Consider the following 23151-nt stretch of genomic DNA (forward strand, 5'->3'; position numbering starts at 1 on the left):
CACAGACTGATACACAGATACACACGTCAAACTTATAACACCCCTCTTTTTGGGTCGGGGGTTAAAAAGCGGGGAAGCGCGCTAGGCTTTCCCTAATCCAACATTTCCATTACGAAATTAGTGGCATGGAAATTGGAATTAGTTTCACGACATTAATTTCATTATCAATTGCATGTGTAAATGTCTTTTCGGCGTTTTTTCGTGTCGACGTTTACACATAAAACTCATTTCGTAATTTAAATTCGACTTAACTCTATATATAGAGAGTGCACACTTGTTTGTGTGTACACTTGTCACAAACAACGAAGTGAGGGTAAGGTATAATATAATAGTTATATACCTTATACAGGGTGTTTGGTAATTAGGTATGGAATTTTTATAATTTTATTTCGTGATTATACTTCAGCATTGTTTATCAGATCGAAGTAGCATGGCCGTACGTGTCGTCTTTATACATATTATAATTACCAAACACCCTGTATAAAGGTTCCTTTTATCCTCTCGAGGTATGAGATTCTAAAATCATGATTTTATCTCGATAAAACCAGATTGTCATCCCCTCCAGGGCACAAATAAAGCTGAGAAGGAATATGTCATCGAAAGCTTTGAACGGCGCTTACTGTCCAATTCTAAATCACGATAAAATATGTTCAAGGGCGGGAAAATTATTTTATGCGAATAAGAAGAAGGGAAAGTGGATAGCTGTTTCTTGGGGTGCTACAAATTTTTTCTGTTATTTTTTCTGATTTAACGAGTTCTGATGTTTAACGCAATGTTTGCAAAGTGGACTTTCATATTTAACTTTCAATCTGTAACCTGTCTGTCTGTTCAGTTTGTATAACAGAATTTTGAATAATGTATTTAAAGCCTCAATAGCTCAACGGTTGAGGAGCCGACTGAATTCCGAAAGGTCGGCGGTTCAAACCCCACCCCTGTGCCAATTGCACTATTGTCGTACCCACTCCTGGCACAAGCTTTACGCTTAATTGGAGGGGAAAGGGGGAATATTAGTCTTGTTTAGCATAGCTAATATTCTTTAAAAAAAACATATGATATAATAATAATATGTAAATTTAGATGCTCCTGGTGCTACATAGTTAGTCTTCGTAAGCCTGACTAGTTTCGAATCCAGCTGGGGTCCTTTTTCAAAGGGACTCAGTTCACAATGCTTATGCAAGCTATTGCAAATGCAAGGTACCACGTAATTACAGCCGGAATAATAATAATTAATTAATAATTATTATCACGAGTCATTCTGCTATAGGTACCCACTTCCATTTTAATTATGAAGACAACTTAATTAATTTTGACAGTGATACCAATTAATTACGATCGAAATTGTTATATTGCAATTTATGAGGACTTTTGTTTAAACGAGAGAAATCAATTACTTTCTATAAAAGTTATAATATAATTCTTCTTATAATATATAAATATTAATATTTGTCCACCTGTCTGTTCGTTCTATCTCGTTCAGCGTTCATCCGTTTGTGTTGAAATTTTGTACAGTTGTGTGTGGAACTTGCGTGTAGATTTCTGGCCTTCGACTTATGTACTTAGGATCAATAAATACTTAATTGGCGTGCGAATCGCATTATATCGCATGTTGGGCATTAGACATACCTACTCGTATATTATGGATATGCAATATGCATGTGGAAGGAAAAAAACCGGCCCGTCTGTCTATCTGTCTGTCTGACCGTCCGTCGTGTATGTCAAGAAAACCTATAGGGTACTTCCCGGTGACCTAGAATCATGAAAGGCAGGTTTTTAGGTCTTATAGCACAAGTAAAGGAATAAGTCCGAAAAGCGCGAATTTGTGGTTACATATTTTAAAAAAATTAAAATAAATTTCAATTTTCAAAGTAAAATAACTATACCAAGTGGGGAATCATATGAAAGGGCTTTACCTGTTTATTCTAAAACAGATTTTTATGCATAAAAGATTTTGATTTATCGTGCAAAATGTCGGAAAAATTACCCGAGTACGGAACCTTCGGTGCGCGAGTCTGACTAGCACTTGGCCGGTTTTTTTAGTTCTATGTTCTTTTTGTTTTTCCGGTATATCTTCGTACCTGTAATATCGTAAAACGCTATCGCGTCATAACGCTCTCTGAACATAATCGTGTTTAAATCCATCGGCTTACGTATATGGTGCCATATCCAATGTGGAATGTGGGGAAAAGGTTAAATTGCCTAAATACGCAAATAGAACTTAAACATCGCGATACTTTTAGTAGGGACGCATGGAAACGGAATTTTAATAATATTGAAAATCATAATATTTCTTACCTATATGCTTCATTTGCGTAACATAAATGATATTCAAATATACCTTTTTTTATACAGTTGAGTAACAATGTTCTAATAGGCCATTAAAAACGTTTTTTATAAATTGTAAGTAGGTAATAAGTTCTTTTTTGTTTTGATCGTGACTTTCGACTTTATTTCTTTAGTTAAGTACAGTATTTCTTCGAAATGTTATTTTGTAATGGTCCCAAAGTAAAGATTACTCATTACAGCCCTAAGTGGCGACTTCTTCCGTCGGACTTTAGGTCTTTTGTCAAAGACGTACTTAATTGTTGCGTCTAAAACATCAAAAGGCCTCCGCTATGTCTTAATGATACAAATGAGGAATGTGCCTGTTATGAAGGAATTATTTATTTAATGTATCTATTCATCCAATATTTGTTGTATGTTACGACTTTTTTTTAAATTAGCTCATTGGTCTAAAGGTTGGCTTATTCGACTTTGGACCATTCGAGAGCGAATTCGATACCAGTCGAAAGTAAGAAATACATACAAGAAACACAAGAAACAAGAAAATGTAGAGTTGCCCAAGAAAATTCTTAGAAGAGACAGGATTATTGCGCTTTAGTATGAAAGACTTTACCATGGTAGAGAACCGACGTAAACAACATTGAGCAGTTTTCCCAACCTCTAGATAAAGACAGCGTTAGTCAGTTTTTCCAACCTCTAGACAAAGACAGCGTTATAGCAATTATCTCCAGAAGAACACCGTAATATTTTCAGCGAAGTTTTAGTAGTATAGTTCCGATCGTCAACCAATAGAGACCACAAAGTACAAGAAATAAGAAAAATGTAAAGTTGCCCAAGAAAATTCTTAGAAGAGACAGGGTTGTCGCGGTTTAATATAAAAGACTCTACCATGATAGAAAATAGCTGTTCTTTTCAACATTCAGCACTCAGTTTTTCCAATCTCTAGAGAGAGACAACACCATACCAATCATCTTCAGAAAATCACAGTAATATTTTCAGCGAAGTTTCAGATTTGCTGGCAGGAGGCTACGGCCGTGGCTAGTTACCACGCTATACCGTAAAGCCGTTACACCAAGTGATTTAGCGTTCCGGTACGATGCCGTGTATAAACCAATAAGGAGTATGGGTGTTAATAAAAACCGCCACACCCATTCCAAGTTAGCCCGCTACTATCTTTGACTGCATCATCACTTACCATCAGGTGGGATTGGGTTAATTTGTAATGGAATAAATAAATGAATAAAATTAGATCGTCGTCGACCAATCGAGAGCAGGAAGCAAAAGAAACAAGAAAATGTAAAGTTGCCCAAGAAAATTCGCAGAAGAGTTATGGCTGCCGCGCTTTAGTATAAAAGACTCTACCATGATAGCGTTCAGCACTCAGCAATTTTCCCGACCTCTAGACAAAGACAGCGCTATACCAATCAACTTCAGAAGATCACCGTAATATTTTCAGCGAAGTTTCAGTAGTGTAGTCCCGACCGTCGACGGGAGTGGACGCGCCTCGATTCAGGAGCTCGGTCATACAATTCCACCCTTCCGAAACTTTTCAGATGCTTGTGTCGTGATTAATCTGTGTTGTGAAGTTGAAAGTGAAATTAGGTATTTTGTGCCCGTTGCCAATAATTTCAGTTGAAAATAACCTATGAATATTTTAGTCGGACGCTAACTGGCGTTAGCCTAGTTAAGAAACGCATTGAATCTTCAAGACTCGGTAAGTTTATTTTTAAACTGTTTCTTGCCGGCGACTTTGCCCGCATGGATTTTTCGTGTTTGACTCAAACTTTCGTAAGCCAAAAAACTTGATGTATGCATATTAACTCATACATGCCTCATCATTGTTTAAAAATAAGTAGAGTTTGGCTATAGTCAAATAAAAAATTATTTTCAGTTAAGTTCACTGTTTTCTTTTTAACCCCAGACCCAAAAAGAGGGATGTTATAAGTTTGACGTGTGTATCTGTGTAACTATGTATCTGTGTATCTGTGTATCTGTCTGTGGCATCGTAGCTCCTAAACTAGGTATTGAACTGATTTTAATTTAGTCTTTTTTTGTTTGAAAGGTGGCTTGATCGAGAGTGTTCTTAGCTATAATCCAAGAAAATCGGTTCAACCGTTTGAAAGTTATCAGCTCTTTTCTAGTTACTGTAACCTTCACTTGTCGGGGGTGTTATAAATTTTTTAATTTACACTTGTTGAAAATGTTGCCGTTTCGAGTTTAATATTATATCATTCCATACAAATTGCTTAAGGTTTTGTTTTAAATTCACTACTGACAAGAAATTTTAAGCAATATTTAGATTAGTATTATTTAGCAATTAGTTTCTAACCGACTTCAAAAAAGGAGGAGGTTCTCAGTTCATCGGAATCTTTTTATTTTACATTTTTCAGTTATTAGGTATATTTTTTCTAACAAAGTTAAAACCTAGCTATAATTTTGTCGACTTATGTTTTGGCCAATTTAGAAATCTCCATAGCTCAGTGAACTGAAACTAAGGCGTCCCCAGGTTTGATTTCCATCCGTTGGACTAATGTTGTAGACCGTAAATAAAAACTTTATTTGGATAGACAGGAAAGATGAATATAAGTTTTTTCCTGAAACATAGTTTGTGTAGGATCCAGGTGAAATTTTCTAAATCCGTTTCCCTATAGAATTTCTCCTGCTTTTCCAATGTCTAAGTCCACCGGTTTAGCTTACTGCGTTATCTGTTAGTCAGTCAGTCACGGTACCTACTGTTTTATATGTATGTAGAGGATTATCATGCTACACGTTTTAAAAGGTTTTAGACTGCAAACTAGGTCTCTGTGCCAAAAACAGTGCCAAATTTTATCAAGATCAGTTCAGCGATTTGACCGTGAAAAAATAACAAACAGACACACTTGCGCATTTACTATAGTAGTTAGTATGGATGCTATGGATGATTCAAAGATTTGTGAAATTGGGTTATTGAAACACGCGTCGTTGGCTGTTGACTATTCTTGATTTTTGTATGCCATTACTTTTCTTTCAATGAATGTGTGATGTGATCATTAAAAATTTTCAAAAGAAAAATAAAACTGACTTGAGGAGGTTATCCATTGAGGAGTTCTGTTCTCCATCTCCGAAGATATTTATCAGATCTTCACCAAATCTATATGGGACCACCTGCAAAGTATACCCTTTCAAACAAAAAAAAAATCAAATCGGTCCAGGCGTCTTAGAGTAATCGGTAGTAATACATTAAAAAAAAAAGATTCCGACGAATTGAGAACCTCCTCCTTTTTTCGAAGTCGGTTAAAAAGATATTATTTGAGTAAGTAAAAAAGTTGTTTACCCTACTTGTGGCTCTACATAATTTGGTTCTTTTGAGTAACTCTATAAATTGTTATTTAGTATGAACGAGAAAGGCTCGAAAATTAGACATTTTTTTTTTGATTTCTGCATATTTACGAGGAGTTTATTTGAAGAACGCTCCAAACAAATATAGTTTGGTTCTCATTTAATGAAATTTTGTGGATAGGTACGTTCTAGAAACTGATATTCATGTCTGTGGTTTTTTTAACTGAAAATAATCTAAGTATACTAATAAATAAAATTGGAGTGTCTGTCTGTAATTTCGAAATAACTACCACATATTAAGGTCATATGGTTATTTGAACGATACCATAACTGAATCACACGTTTTTAAAATTTTTGTCTGTCTGTCTGTCTGTTTGAAAAGGCTAATCTTCGGAACGGCTGAACCGATTTTGACGGGATTTTCACAGACAAGTAGAGAATTGACCAGGGAGTAACATAGGCTACTTTTTTAACCGACTTTCAAAAAGGGAGTTGTGTTTTTCTACCTATGTACACCGAAATATCCGAGATTTCTGAACCGATTTGCGTCGTTTCTTTTTTAATCGATAGAGGAACTTTGCGACATTGTTTCATAAAAAATTTGGATTCCAACTCCTCAATCCTGATGCTGCAGGGGATCTGACCAATCCACGCGGGCAAAGCTGCGGGCATCAGCTAGTATTGAATGAAAACTGAACTACTTTTGTATGGGGAGCGCGCTAGGGTAACTTCTCTGAAATGAATTATTCTACTTTCAGCAAAAGCCTATCAAAATAATTGGTCCAGGAGATTTCAATGGCATACTTATTAATTATTTTGTCGTTGTATTTATTGTAGATACGTAAAATAGTTCACTTAAAAGCTATTGCCTACGTATTTATTTACTTGTTATTGTTATATCTATTGGTGCCCCAGAAATACTGTATCATTAATTCACTTTACCTAAAGCTTTCTAGGTTAGGTTTTCTAGATGAAAAATACCTCGATATCTTCGGATTTGGAAAGCCTTTTACTGTTCTATTGAATGAATAGGAAACGTATTTTAAACCTTGTGTGTTTCAAAATAAGGTTGGTTTTAATGTATGTGCGGGTAACACATTGATTTTCAAATGCTGTTTTATGTCGCCTACAGTTATAAATGACTTCTTGGTCGGATAAAATGGACTGGATGGAAGTAATCGGTCAATTTCTTAGATTTAGTATTTACTTGCGAATGTCAGAGTTTTCTAGTACGAGGTCGAATTTCGAATTTCTAGAAGCTTCAACTGGTCAAGTGCACGTCGCACTCGCACACGATGGGTTCCGTACTATCGTATAAGATAATATATACACTTTTACGTGCAAAAGTTACGTTACTTACGAGTATATTAATGACGGAAAGCGCCCTCTATATGGGTATAGGAAAAACAAGTAGCTTCTCGCTCAATTGCGTAAGATGATTTATGGATGACTAGCTGATGCCCGCAGCTTCGCCAGCGTGGATTGGTCAGATCCCCTGCAGCATTAGGATTGAGGAGTTGGACTCCAAATTTTTTTTGAAACAATGTCGCAAATTTCCTCTATCGATTAAAAAAGAAATGACGCAAATCGGTTCAGAAATCTCGGAGATTTCGGTGTACATAGGTAGAAAAACACAACTCCCTTTTTGAAAGTCGGTTAAAAAAGTAGCCTATTTTATTCCCTGGTCAATTCTCTACTTGTCTGTGAAAATCCCGTCAAAATCGGTTCAGCCGTTCCTAAGATTAGCCTTTTCAAACAGACAGACAGACAGACAGACAAACAGACAGACAGACAGACAGACAGACAGACAGACAGACAGACAGACAGACAAAAATTTTAAAAACGTGTGATTCAGTTATAGTATCGTTCAAATAACCATATGACCTTAATATGCGGTAGTTATTTCGAAATTACAGACAGACACTCCAATTTTATTTATTAGGTATAGATTTATGCTAGACCGTGCCAGGCCCGAGCCGTGCTACGTTCGAGGCACGTCCAACGCGCCAACGATCCTCGGATTACAATTTTGTATTAAGAAATGTAACACGGACGAAGCTCGGAAGACTCGGTCGGACATGGCACGGTCTAATCACTAATGTGACCTTAATATCATTTCCGATCTGTATGTCTCGGACGCGGCGCGGCTCGGACTCGGCACGGTCTAGCATAAATCATCCCTAATGCTAGTCCGTGCCGGGCCCGAGCCTTGCCACGTCCATTAACCACGGTTCGAAAAATTTATATTAGACCGTGCCATGTCCGAGACTTCCGAGCCTCGTCTCCGTTACGTTTCTTCATACAAAATTGTAATCCATGGATCATCTGCGCGTCAGACGTGCCTCAAACGTGACACGGCTCGGGTCCGGCACGGTCTAGCATAAATCAACCCTTTTACGCGGCCTTCACAGCCTTGTCACATGAGTAGATTGGCCTTGTTACGGCGAACTGACAATGACATGATACGAGTGACAAACCTTACCTACCCCAGAAGCTCTAAAGCGCCGAGCGAATTCGCGATTTTCAGATTTATTCCTGTGCTTGTGCTATAAGACCTCCCCTACCTGCCAAATTTCATGATTCTAGGTCAACGGTCCCTATAGGTTTTCATGACAGACACGACGGACGGACAGACGGACAGACAGACAGACAGACATACAACAAAGTGATCCTATAAGGGTTCCGTTTTTACTTTTGAGGTACGGAACCCTAAAAATACACAAAAGAAAATAAATACAAAATTAAGATTTTGTTTTGCTCATACAAAACAAAATCTAGACTTGTCTAGAGTAATTGAGACATGAAGGAACAAAGAAGAGAGGCTCTCAACTGACAATGCCTAGTTCTACACAAAGGCATAACGAAGTGACCTTTTTTCCAGCCACTACCACTGTTGTTGCATTTGTTCATTGTGTAGTATGACTAGGAGCAGAGTGAACTGGAGTGAGTGAGCTCTCCGTTTGATCCTGAATCGATATCTGTCACATATCTGTCTGTCTGTGTATTTGAGCGCTAGCGGTGCTCCTCAACTCATGGAAACCTGGTATGGTGGTTTTATAAGCAAAAACACTTCATAAAAGATTTTCATTATAGCTATCTATCTGCATACATTTCAGTTCGATCCGGCAGTGGTTTGAGCTGCGCGTTAATAGATTAGTCAGTCAGTCAGCTTTTCCTTTTATGCATATAAATTCCTGTGCGTGGGTAAGTGGTGATAGCCTAGTGGTTAAGATCTTCGCTTCCTATCCGGGAGGTTGGAGTTTCGATCCCAGGCGCGCACTTTTGACTTATAATTAAATAATTAAAAGGGCAAAAATAAGTAAAACTTGTTAACTCAAAGGATAAAATGTATTTTTAGTGGAAAATCTGAAATCCTAACTAAACATAGTTCGCTTGAGGGGCTGAGGACCGGGCGCTGTCGGAAATTAATATAACGCCTGCTTCCAATTACTTGCTTTAAAAGTACAGCTGACAAAAAAGTAACACTTTAAACTATTTAATATTTTTTAGGGATTCTGTACCTCAAAGAAAAAAAAGGAACCATTATAGGATCACTTTGTTGGCTGTTTGTCTGCCTGTCTGTCGTGTCTGTCAAGAAACCTATAGGGTACTTCCCGTTGACTTAGAATCATGTTTGGCAGTAAGGCAGGTCTTATAGCACAAGTAAAAGAAACAATCCGAAAACTGTAAATTTATGGTTACATCACAAAAAAAATGTGGTCATGAGCAAATAAAATTAGTATTTTCAACTTTTAAAGTAAGATACCAAGTGGGATATCATATGAAAGCGCTTTACCTGTACATTATAAAACGGATTTTTATTTATTTTTATGCACAATAGTTTTTGATTTACCGTCCGAGTCTGACTCGCACTTGGCCGGACAGACAGACAGACAGACAACGAAGTGATCCTCTGACGGTTCCTTTTTCGTTTTAACGTACGGACCCCTAAAATATAGAGCTTTCTCTATGAACAGGTATCAGCTGTAAGTTGTCATCAAACAAAACAGAAATAAGGCTTAGAGCGCACTTAGTGTAATTGAAAGGCTCAACACTTGCCACTCTCGAGATCTTTTATTTTATTTTACAGAGAAACCTTTTGCTGTTCTGGTTTGTGTCTAGTATAAGGCTTGTTCTTACAAAGTGTTGCTACATCGCTTGTAATAAAGGGTACCTATTTCAGGTAAGTGTAGTGAGTGTATAGTGAGTAGAGAGAAAACATATCTACTCAATATTAACTATTATTGTGTAGATATATTTTGTGATATTCTGGATGAAAAAACTACAATAATGTTTTTATACTATATGAATACGAGCATTTATTTTATTTGTATTATTTTTATTCAAATATAAGTAAGCCCTTGACTGCAGTCTCTTCTTGTGGTGAGTGATGATACAGTCTAAGATGGAAGCGGGCTAACTGGAACCCTTTGGTTTCTACACGGCATTATACCGGAACGCTAAATCGCTTGGCGGTACGGCTTTGTCGGTAGAGTGGTAACTAGCCTCGGCCGAAGCCTCTCACTAGATCAGACCAATGATTTAGAAATTATAAAATTCTAAACCCTTGCCGGGAATCGTACCCTGCACCTCCCATAAGACCACATCGCTCCCCATTGCGCCAGAGAGGTGATGATAATCCGTCCAATAGTTGGCGCTTTGAGTTAATATATCAGTCAGTCAGTCAGCATTTCCTTTTATAGATCCTTGTAAAGGTACTCGTAAGTTTAAAATTGGCCGCGTTCGAAAGACAGACCGAGTGCATTGTTTAATTGTGTACAAGTGTAAATTAAAAATTTATAACACCCCCGACAAGTGAAGGCATCTTGACAGCTTGACATAAATTTGTCAATTGACATAATATTAAGAACCTAACGGTTATCTAACCTTCTTTTCTACAAGAAAACTAGAAAAGAACTGATAACTCTTAAACGACTGAACCAATTTTTTTGGATTATAGCTAAGAACACTCTCGATCAAGCCACCTTTCAAACAAAAAAAAGTAAATTAAAATCGGTTCATTCGTTTAGGCGCTACGATGCCACAGACAGATACACAGATACACAGATACACACGTCAAACTTTTAACACCCCTCTTTTTGGGTCGGGGGTTAAAAAGGCTCTTTTCAGACGTACCTATTTGGTTGCAACATTTCCTCTCCAGTCAGATCAAATGCAATCTTCGATCCACACCAACCAGTAACGCTGTGCGACGGTGTCCCGTTCTGTAATCCTCACTCTGAGAAATTGGATTTCTCTAAACCCGGAAATTTCATTTTACATTTTGTAAAGGATTTTTGCTGCCAGCTTAGAGGTGGAATAACCATTTTGGTATCTTTGTACGTACATAACCGTGCATATACACATTTTTCATCACGGCACTCGCCGTTAAGAGAAATAACCCTTATTCCCAGCACATTCCAAATAAACGTAGTTTGGTTTTTATTTGAATATTAACCAATCAATACACAACCAGACAAGATAATGGGGGTTAGTCGACATGTCACGCATAATCTGTCGATATCTACCTTCTAAGTTTCCCATTAGCCAGGGGATTTAGTGGAAGCGTTACGAAATAAAAATCAGTGGTGCTGACTTTTTAACTTGAAATCAAATGAAATCAATTTTTAACCCCCGACCCAAAAAGAGGGGTGTTATAAGTTTGACGTGTGTATCTGTGTATCTGTGTGTCTGTGTATCTGTGTATCTGTCTGTGGCATCGTAGCGCCTAAACGAATGAACCGATTTTAATTTAGTTTTTTTTGTTTGAAAGGTGGCTTGATCGAGAGTGTTCTTAGCTATAATCCAAAAAAATTGGTTCAGCCGTTTAAGAGTTATCAGCTCTTTTCTAGTTTTCTTGTAGAAAAGAAGGTTAGATAACCGTTAGGTTCTTAATATTATGTCAATTGACAAATGTCAAGCTGTCAAGATGGACGTTGCCTAGATATACATTATTATTTATTTGAAAATGAGGTTTTGGATAACTCAGCTACTTTGGATCCAAGTCCAAGTTAGTTAGTCCAAGAAAATCGGTTCAGCCATTTGAAAGTTATCAGCTCTTTTCTAGATACTGTAACCTTCGCTGGTCGGGGGTGTTGAAAATTTTTAATTTACACTTGTACTTTGACGTTGTTGTATTTCGACAGAGTGAACTAGAGTGAATGAGCTCTCGGTTTGATCCTGAATCGACGACATGTCGAATATTAGGCTATGGTGACGTGAAATCATAGAAAAAATAGGTCTACCTTAGGCTACCAGCGTCAAATGCACTAACATTTGACGCTGGTCAATGACGTTGAAGCCTCAACTTTTTGTTAGAAGTTCCCTGTCGTGAACTGTGGTTTCGACGCTTAATTTCTATTAATTTTGGTGAGATGTAAAATCTCATAGGTACTAAACACACAGGTACTCGTAGCTCGTGTCTTGCTCGCCATACGTTGCACCCTCTTTTTAAACCCCGAGGGGTGTTATAAGTTTGACGTGTGTATCTGTGTATCTGTCTGTGGTATCGTAGCTCCTGAACTAATGAACCGATTTTAATTTAGTTTTTTTTTTGAAAGGTGGCTTGATCGAGAGTGTTCTGAGTGAATCCAAGAAAATTGGTTCAGCCGTTTGAAAGTTATCAGCTCCTTTCTAGTTACTGTAACCTTTACTTGTCGGGGGTGTTATAAATTTTGCGAGCATGTAAATATACCTACTCTATTCGGCTTCACTGCAGTCGAGGAATTGTAAGAAGAAGAATAAATAAAGGAATTAATTTCTCAGTTTCAAAGATATTTTCCTTTCGTCCAAGTTACTGATTGCTTTATACATTTCTTTGACTTGCGATTCACGAATTCCATCAGTTAGAGAAGCGATAAAGAATCATTTTCTCCGGAATCCTGGAAAACGTATTTCTCAGCCCCGAGAGTTGTCATATTGCTAGATCAGCTTGAATGTCCCGCAAAATGATGAACTTAGACAAGATTATGTTCATCAGTCATACTATTTCTCCTTCATTAAATGACGATAGACCGCACGGGTATTCTTCTATCGTATAAAATAGTACTGACTAACTGACAAAAAACGCACAGCTTAAACCGGTGGATCTAGAGATTTGTAAATTCCTTGGGTACCTACTCAAGATACATCCTACGGGAGAATTAATTAAAGATTCTGATAAATTCCAATTGGAATCGGATTTAGCACCTACCTTGCGGTTAGTAATGAAGCATGAGTAAAATAAATAGATTTAGGTATTTATTCAGAAATGTACCAACTTTTGTTCTTACTTCCGAGATTCATCATAATAATTATGATGCCGGCCCACTACTGATCACGAGTCTTCTTTCAAAATCAGAAGGGTGTAGGCAATAATCTGCCACGCTTGTCTAATGCGGATTGGCAGACTTTACACACTTTTGAGAATATTAAAGAGAACATGCAGGTTTCCTCACAATACTTTTCTTCGCCATAAAGCAAGTGATATTTAATTCCTTTAAATGTACCTAACTCATAACTCAGTAAAGTTAGGGGTGTGTACCTGGTGTGATCGAAGCCCTGATGATGTTATTATTGTAGAAAAAGTTGAATTATTATTGTAGTACTTGTAAAAGTCTAATTGAATAAAAATATTTTGAATTTTGAATTTTTGAATTTAGCCGGTAAGAGAGTATCACAATGAGAGGTGACTACGATCGTCACACTTGTGTGTCTAGTATCTAGTCCTCTCGATGGGGACTTTTATGACTCGTGATGTATAAAGTCTGCTGCTCTATGCTTATCTAACTCAATGTTCAAGTCGGTCCTAAGTCACTATGAGTAAATAAAATTGATTGCCCATATACGGAAGCTATTAATCTTCAACGCCTCTCTTGTGACATACGATTACATCCTGTGTATATACCACAGAGTAAGGAAACATACAGAGGACCGACGTAGCCGTCTAGACAGAGCAATCCTTTGAACTGCAACTCGCTCCAGCAATGCGTGGGACTTTTATAAGTACATGGCATAATATTGTATATCAAATCTTTGTAAAGAGCAACCGCCGAGTTTCTTCCTGGTTTTTCTCGGTAGGAAAGGCATTCCGAAACTGTAAAAATTTAATTTTAATTGATTTTTTTTAGAGTAAGAGCAATACGAAGAAGCGAATTGAACTGGCACATAGGGCCTTTATGTTGATGGGTATCAAACGTGTCGGACTACTCTATCTCTCTTTACACTGTGGTATAAGCACAGCCTAGATATACTTCATACAGTCGGACGACGAAGACGTCTAGACAAAGCAATTCTTCAAAAACCCTATTGGTTTCTCGACAGACACAACAGACAGACAACAAAGTGATCCTATATGGGTTCCTTTTTTTACAGACTCTTCACAATCGGACGCGTTTGGAACCTCGTAGTTTTTGTTTTAAGGTTACGTAATTAATTATTATTTATCACCACTACATCATTGGTTGACAGTCAGAAAGTGTACAATAGTACAAGATTTGAATAAACGACTATGACTTACTTTTGCCTCTTCGGTGCCCATGGTTTGACAAAATTAAGAGGAAATACGTAGTTGCATTACTCAAACTGCTCTGGTCATATTCCGTCGAGCAAGTTCACATATTTAATGGGTATAACTGACTCCCCAAACTGCACAGTTTGTGGAGTCATAGACGATGTCCAACACGTGCTGACGGAGTGTGAGCGGAGCGCGGCTCTGCGTCGACGTGTGCTCCTCGACACATGGATGTGAGGATGTGCAACAGCTTCTTAGCTTGCCCCTATCGAAACAGGCGAGGAAGTTGTGTGAATTACTATTTGCAGTCCAGTAATTTTAGTACGAATAATACTCATAAATAGTGTTTTTTTTTTTAAATTAGTGATTAAGATCACACTAATATTATAAAGGCGAAAGTTTGTATGTGTGTGTGTGTGTGTGTGTATGTTTGTTACTCCTTCACGCAAAAACTACTGGACGAATTTAGCTGAAATTTAGAATGTAGATAAATTATACCCTGGATTAGCACATAGGCTACTTTTTATCCCGAAAAATCAAAGAGTTCCCACGGGATTTTTAAAAAATCTTCATCCACGCGAACGAAGTCGCGGGCATCAGCTAGTTTAATATAAGTTGATTTGCTCATGGGGGCGACATAATCATGAAGCGATTAAGCCCCGTCATAAAATAAAGAACTAGTGGATACCCGCGACTTTGTCCGCGTGGGTTTAGGTTTTTAAAGATCCCGTGGGAATTGTTTGATTTTCCGGGATAAAAAGTTGCCTATGTCAATTACAGGGACGCAAGCTACCTCGGTACCAAACATACAAATCGGTCATGCAGATGGATTTTTGGGAATCCCGTGGGAACTCGTTGATTTTCCGGGATAAAAAGTATGTTCGTCCTCGGGATATAAGCTAACCCTGTACCAAATTTCGTCAGAATCGGTTAAACTGTTGGGCCGTGAAAAGGTAGCAGACAGACACACTTTCGCATTTATAATATTAAGTATGGATTAGTATGGATTAAAAAAAAGACTTACTTTTGAGGCACGGAACCCTAAAAATGATTTTAGGACGTCCCTGAGGGGTGGATCTAGGAGTCACGAGCCTATTACGATTTCTAGTTTGGCTGTAGTTATGACTTTCAATAGCAAAACTGGGCTGGCTTTGTAAAGTTTAAACTTAAACGCTATTATATATAACTGAATCGTTAAGTTCAACCAGTTGCAGTGGAACTAGAGACATGTTGGAAATGAATTCAACTCTAAAGTTAAATTAGAAAACTTCTACGATTGGTATTACCTAATAGAAAAAGTCAAGCGTAAAACTGGTGAAGTCGAAGTTTCTGTGTAATTTGTAAAACTAGAACTTAGTTCTATTTAGCTTTACCCAATATTTTATTAAAAAGGCAAATAATTGGATTTCTTACTTACATTAAGTATAAACTAACTGATGCGCGCGATTTCGTCCGCGTAAATTTAAGTTTTCAAAAACCTGAATGGTTGTTAATTTATCAAGCTACTTTTTATCCCAGAAAATCAAAGAGTTTTTTACTTTTATTAACCCCGATCCAACAGTTTGACGTGTGTATCTGTGTATCCGTCTGTAGCATCGTAGCTCCTAAACTAATGAACCGATTTTAATTTAGTTTTTTTTGTTTGAAAGATGGCTTGATCGGGAGTGTTCTTAGTTATAATCCAAGAAAATCGGTTCAGCCGTTTGAAAGTTATCAGCTCTTTTCTAGTTACTGTAACCTTCACTTGTCGGGGGTGTTGTAAATTTTTAATTTACACTTATTTATTTACTAGCGATAGCTTATTACAATTTTCGTATGGATCTCTAATTTTTTGAAAATAAAATATAGCCTATGTCACTCAGGAACAAAGTAGATTTCTAGGTAAATCCTTAATCTATGATAGGCAAAACATCCACGTTCTCGGGATTTTTAAAATCCTGAATTCACGCGGATAAACTTGCGGGTATCATCTAGTACTATGTGTCAGGATATACCCTTGTTGGGGAATTGCGCTGTTCAAATACAGCAAATATTCAGGTACCGAGCTTTGTCAAACATCAAAGGATCTAGCTAGGGGAATATTCCGCTCTGCCATGCTTCGATTATAGAGAATTTATATGGATAGTGCTATAAATTCTGAGAATCGGTTTTGCATCAGGCTACACATAGGCTTATTAGCTGATGCTCGCGATATTGTCCGCATGGATAAGGTTTTTAAAATCATTTGGGGACTTTGCGATCGCAGTAAAACCATCTATTGTAAGGTTACTTTTAAAAATTGATTTGAATTGTCAACAATAATATAAAATTATTGATTTATCTAATGCAGGTAGTTTGATAAAATCGATATTTGGCTCATTCGATGTCATACAATCTGTTGCTAGGAGGCCACCAAGATTGAACTTGCATAAATACGGGTGTTTTGAAGGTTTTAGTTTAGTCTCCTTCTGAGATTCGGCGCGATATCGCATATTTTCGGTATTTGGATTGTAAACTGAATAATTAGATGTTGTGATAGCAATTCGCGCTCTAATTAAATTATTTATTTTGGCATTAGTTTTTTTTAGATTAAAACTCTCGGATAACCTCTACACATTGAACTTGTGTTTTTTGTGTTGGTTATGGGAGGACATTCCAATAATTCGATAAAAATATTTAAATAATACCTGCGTTTCTGAGTGACGCCAATACTATGTAGGTTAAAAGTTGCACGGAATTAAAAAAAAAAATTATCTATGTAAATCTTTGAAGATCCCGTGTAACTTTGAAACAAAATATTTTACAGGAAGTATGGCAGATCACAGACGCAAACATATTAGTTTCTAGAACTTCTTCTTCATCTTAACGTTTTCTGCCTACCTATTTTATTATTGAACAAAAAGTAAATTCAAAATCATAGACAGACAAACTTCTAATTTATTTCTGTGTAGAGATATGGATTTAATATGATCTGTGACGAAATTGTATAAAGATATTGTGTAAAGGATTCATAGAGCTCACGGAATACCTACATAAAAAATTGAGTTACTTTCATAGTCTAGTAAACAATTTTTATGCCACGAAGGTATGATTTCAGTAATCACATCACACTAATCTTATAAAGGCGAAAGTTTGTGTGTGTGTGTGTGTGTGTGTGTGTGTGTGTGTGTGTGTGTGTGTGTGTTTGTTACTCCTTCACGCAAAAACTACTGGACGGATTTGGCTGAAATTTAGAATGGAGATAGATAATATCCTGGATTAGCACATAGGCTACTTTTTGTCCCGGAAAATCAAAGAGTTCCCACGGGATTTCGAAGAACCTAAATCCACGCGGGCGAAGTCGCGGGCATCGGCTAGTACTAAATAAAAGCTATTGGCATAAAATAAATACGAGCATTTTATTGTTCGTTAAAACATCACAATGATCCTAATTTGATGGGGAAACGCGGAGCGCGTGAATTTTTCATGAAATATTCAAAAGCCTGTGTAAATTTCTTCATGCCGTGTGTAATTCACGCTCGTCATTTTCAGGGTTCCCTAGTAAAAGAAGGAATCCTTATAGTTTCATCCAGTCCGTTTCAATTCCTCTGTCGGTTTGTTTGTCACAGCCATTTTAAAAATAAACTTTATGTGCGGTAACTTTCAGTAGTTAACATTACCTACTATTACCATTTTTTAAATATTAGAGCTCCTCCTTAACATGAAAAGTATGAATCGAAAAAAAAATGGTTACCATACTCTTGATTTTACTTTTTAATTAGATATTTTTAAATCATAACATGATTTACTAGATAGTTTTTGGAAAAAACTACCGCTTAAGAAGTATTGATCGAGTTTTTATCATATAATAATAATGTTATATATACCTAGCATAATATGACTAACAAATCTTATCTACCTTATGTCACACTTATTTGACATGGTCAGAGCTGAAAGTTAGCTGTATGAAGTGTTTGTGCAGACATACAGCATTATGCTGAGCTGGGACATTTTTTCGGGTTGTGCCACACGTCATGACACAGCTTGTTCCAGCTGTTTTTCTACTTGAGACTTTTTAGCTTATATCCAAGTGGTAGAGGTGCCGGGATTACCTACAATGCGGCACAATTCAAAAAATCTGTCAAGTGCGAGTCGGACTCCCACATGAAGGGTTCCGTACCATCGAACAATAAATAACACTTTAATGTTTCTAAAATTTTTGTGGCGGCCATTTTGAAATTTTTATTATTTTTTGTTATAGCGGCAATAGAAATCCACATTTCATGAAAATTTCAACTCTTTATCTATTACTGGTCACAAGATACATCCCGCTGACAGACAGACGGACGGACAGACGGACAGCGGAGGCTTAGTGATAGGGTTCCGTTGGGACCATTCGGGCACGGAACCCAAAAAATGAAAGTTTTTCTTTCTCCAAAATAAATAAAAGTTATTGGACTAAACAAAATATAATTGGCCTTTATTGTTCGTTAACATCACAATGATCTAGAACCTAATTCGATGGGAAGCGCAAGAGAGCGTGAATATTTCATGAAATATTCAAAAGGCTGTGTAAATTGCGCGCCGTGTGTGATTCGACGCTACTATTTTTTTATTAAAGCCTGAATGTTCGAATTACATTCGTGTAAGAATAGATGGCGTTTAGTTTTTTTTATTACATTAGTATTTTTAATTATCTACCTCTTTTCACAATTTTACAATTGTATTTTTAATATATTTAATTACTAGCTGACGGCCGTGACTTCGTCCGCGTGGATAGATTTTCACACGTAGGAACTTGATTGATTTTCTGGGATAAAAAGTAGCCTATGTGTTAATCCAGGGTATAATCTATCTCCATTCCAAATTTCAGCCAAATCCGTTCAGTAGTTCTTGCGTGACAGAGTAACAAACATACACACAAACTTTCGCCTTGTCATAGTGTGACTAGAATACCTAATCCTGCCAGTCGCTATAATTTCTTTTTTTTTTTTAAATAAAAAATAGCGAGCAAATGAGCAGGCGGGTCACCTGGTGTTAAGTGATTACCGCCGCCCATGAACATTTGCAGCACCAGAGGTACCGCCACCCATGCGTTGCCGGCCTTTCAGGAATTAGGTACCTCCCACAGAAATCCAAATAAATACATATCTATGGTACCTCCCCTTAGGAGGGGAGGTACCTTACTTCCTCTTCTGCTTTGTGACCCACAGGATTGATCTTCGTAGACGTTTCCGTCGACCGACTGTATGAAGTGTTTAGGCTGTGTTATGAGTTTGTACAGTTTCGTATTCAAAGCCACGTACTACCAAAATTATACTAAATCGACTTCAATGGTTCTATTCGTATAAAATGCTACCATTGTCCGGGTAAAAAGGATGGAGCGTTGCCAATCCTTGCTATGTCAATGAAAGGGTAACTTTTTGAAGGAAGGCTTCTTATTTTTAACCCCCGACCCAAAAAGAGAGGTGTTATTTAACGTGTGTAGGTATCTATAATATATTAATTAATTATTAGGTAGGTATTTAATTTAGTTTTTTTAGTTTAGGTTTATTAGGTAGGTATTTAATTTAGTTTTTTTTTTGTTTGAAAGGTAGCTTTATCGATAGTGTTCTTAGCTATAATCGAAGAAAATCGGTTCAGCGGTTTGAAAGTTATCAGCTATTTTCTAATTTTCTTATAGAGGTTTGTGTATCGGGGGTTTTTTAAATTTTAAGTTATTACTTATTAAGTTATTTTATCTTACGTTGGGTGGGTACCCTTATCTAAAAGCCGTATTTTCAAAGGTAGCTAAAAACGAGTGTTAGCAAATGCAAAATGCCTCTCCTATCACGCTAAATGAGCTCATTTGCAATCCAAACGACATGGATCGGGGTTGGATCCTTATCGCTAGAAGTTAAGCCATCTTGTATTAATTTATGTTCCTTTGAGGCCTTTGGCCCCGTTGCCATGTTAATCATGACTAATGCTCCCCTTTCCCCTCCAACTAAGCGTAAAGCTTGTGCTAGGCAGTAAGGTTTGTTTAACAAACATTGATGTTATCATGCGTACAACTCTCTTAAGTTTCCTCGGTTTAGTGTAGTAGTTTCTTAGTAAGATGTTGGTTGAGGCTAGACAGTTAATAAGTAAGTATAGCCTGTTTCGTTTGCCTACAATCTGTAGTGTTTGCTCATAAATTGGCTTGGTTCTCACGGTGTGTTTTCTTAACCAGTTTATTTTACCAAGCCTTGAAAGAAACCACGATCTATACGTGAAAGCTTTATTTTTTCAAAGTTATCTAAAACACAAGCGTTTGCAAATGCAAAATGCCGCTCCGATCACGCTAAATGGCCTCATTTGCAATCCAACGACATGGATCCGGGTTGGCTCCCTATCGCCAGAAGTTAAGTCATCTTGTATTAATTTATGTCCTTTTGAGGTCTTCGACCTTAATTCAGTTAAGTACATCAATTTCTACGTGCTTTTAGGAGATTCGGAAGTTTTTACAAATGGGCTGAAAAACTTGAAAGATTCGACTTTTATTTTTCATAGGTCTTTATAATAATTTATCCATTCTAATGCAAAATATTTAGAAGGTCGGGGCTTCGATCCCGGGCATGCACCTCTAACTATTCAGAGGTGCATGCCCGGATAAAATATCACTTGCTTTAACGGTGAAGCAAAACATCATAAAGAAACCTGCATGCCTAAGAATTATCTTTATTGTCTCAAAGGTGTATGAAATCTGCCAATCCGCACTGGGTAAGCATGGCAGACTACGATCTAAGCTTTCTCATTTCATTTCAAGCTGTACTCAGTAGTGGGCTGGCAATGGCTTGATGATGATGATGATTACCTAGATTAATAAGATGATTATAAATTATCGATATTTCGACCCAGTTGCATGAAGAAAACCTGCATCAATGATTATTACAATCGCAATTGCTTCGATTGGCTGTATTTATGGTATTCTTGTTGCGACAATGCATTGTGACCAATAGTGAGCGAGCGTCATCCAATCAGAGGTGATTGCGATCGTGACATTGTAGCTGTCATTCTACCGTAGTGCTACGAGAGGTGAAGTTCGGACCGTCACGTATTCCATTTTGTGCCTCAAAGCAGGGTGCAGGTTACTTTTGTACTCCTAGAGTAATTAGTGTGCTTTGAGAATACCCAAGCGTTCAAATGAGTTTCTAATTTGTTTGTCTGGTCCAATCGGACTTTTCTCTTCTTTGTTCTTATTGTTTTCGTATTTTATCTAAAAGAAGTAGATATTTCGACGCCTAGCGTGCTCCGGCCCAGCGCTTCCCACACAGTCGTAGTTTAGTTTTCATTTGAATATTAACCAATCAAACTCAATGAAATTTTGTAGACAAGTTTTAAAAACTCTGTCTGTGGTTTTTCAGATGTCTGTAAAAATTTCGGAGCAATAAAAACGTGTAGTTTTAAAGTTTTTATGTAAATCTGAGTTCGTGGTGAAACTTTAAAAATACCTAATACACTTAGAAAAACATTATAAATAACTCTCAAGTACCTATGTGTTAATTATCCTTTTCCTTAAAATTTTAATGTTTCCTTAAAACGTGCATAACTCCGAAATGTTCTAATAAATCATGACTAACATTCCCCTTTCCCCTCCAACTAAGCGTAAAGCTTGTGCTTGGGGTGCGATTTGAACCGCCGACCTTTCAGATTTCAGTCCGCTCCTATAACCGTTGAGCTATTGAGGCTTCCACACCTTGGCACCGCTATCATATGCGTGCCAGTTAAAAAAAAATCAAAACTCAGATAAAACAAAAAATGTTGGTAACCTGCCAATATTGAGTTGAACAAACGAGTTTTGTTATAAATCGAGAGAACTGCAAACAGATATAGGTATTCGTATAACTGCTGAGTTATTTCCGATTTACATTCATTTATCATTCAACTGTTCCGAACTGTATTCAAGTGAACTCGTTATTGTAGAATACAGTAGGTTTTCCGATTGGTTTCGCATAAATAAATTGTACGCATTGCAAATAGCAGGTAAGTACCTGAAGATGATATTACACTATTATATACTAGCTGATGCCCGCGACTTCGTTCGCGTGGATGTAGGTTTTTTGAAAATCCCGTGGGAAGTCATTGATTTTCCGGGATAAAAAGTAGGTAGCCTATGTGTTAATCCAGGGTATAGTCTATCTCCATTCTTAGCAGCCAAATCCGTTCAGTAGTTTTTGCGTGACAGAGTAACAAACATACACACGAACTTTTGCCTTTATAAGTGTGATACCTACATTGAAAATTCGCCGTGCTAAGTTAGGCTTATCGCAGAAACTATGGATTTTTATTTGGTTTTCACCTATGGAAACAAGATTATATATAGGCTATAATTTATGAAGATTTTGCGCAAATAAGCCACCGACATGATTGTATATTAGGATGGAAAAAAATGTCCCATCCGAAAGCTTCTGGTTCATTATTTTAGGAGATACACCGATACACACGTCAAACTTATACCACCCCTCTTTTTGGGTCGGGGGTTAAAAATAGAGAATCTAAGGATCAGATTAAAAGGTCAGCTGCTCTATATTCCGCGGCAGTCGGCGCGTATTCCGCATTTTCAATATAACGTGGTTTTCCAGTAGATTTATTGGCAAATATTTCAAATTCAGTACAATCGGCCGCAATTGTTGCTGCACATGACCGGTTTAGAAATGGTCGTAAATTCTGCTCGTATCGTATTGTGCCTACATGCACGTAACTGCCCCGTTGGTCTGTTCACCTAGTGGTTAGCATATTCGACTGCGTATGACGAGGATCCGGATGTAGAGTTGGCCAACGCACAGATACCTAGAAAAAAACCGGCCAAGTGCGAGTCAGACTCGCGCACCGAGGGTTCCGTACTCGGGTATTTTTTCGACATTTTGCATGATGAATTAAAAACTATAATGCGTAAAAATAAATAAAAATCTGTCTTAGAATGTACAAGTAAAGCCCTTTCATATAATACCCCACTTGGTATAGTTATCTTTTATTCATATTCATTTTAATTTTTTTAATGATGTAAGTAACTAAAAATTCACGGTTTTGGGATTTATTCCTTTACTTGTGCTGTAAGAGCTACCTATCTGCCAAATTTCATG

At 37.2% G+C, this 23151-nt stretch overlaps 1 protein-coding gene across 1 annotated transcript in view; it reads left to right on the forward strand.

Annotated features, from left to right (window-relative positions):
- Positions 1 to 3763: 3763 nt before the first annotated feature.
- LOC123865067 overlaps positions 3764 to 23151 on the forward strand; it is a 182737-nt gene continuing 163349 nt past the window's right edge. Inside the window, exon 1 of the mRNA XM_045905900.1 lies at positions 3764 to 3994. The gene's annotated coding sequence lies outside the window, so the exon portion shown is untranslated. The remainder of the gene's footprint in view (positions 3995 to 23151) is intronic.

Source organism: Maniola jurtina, chromosome 5 (genome assembly GCF_905333055.1).
Source record: "Maniola jurtina chromosome 5, ilManJurt1.1, whole genome shotgun sequence".
Taxonomy (NCBI): domain Eukaryota; kingdom Metazoa; phylum Arthropoda; class Insecta; order Lepidoptera; family Nymphalidae; genus Maniola; species Maniola jurtina.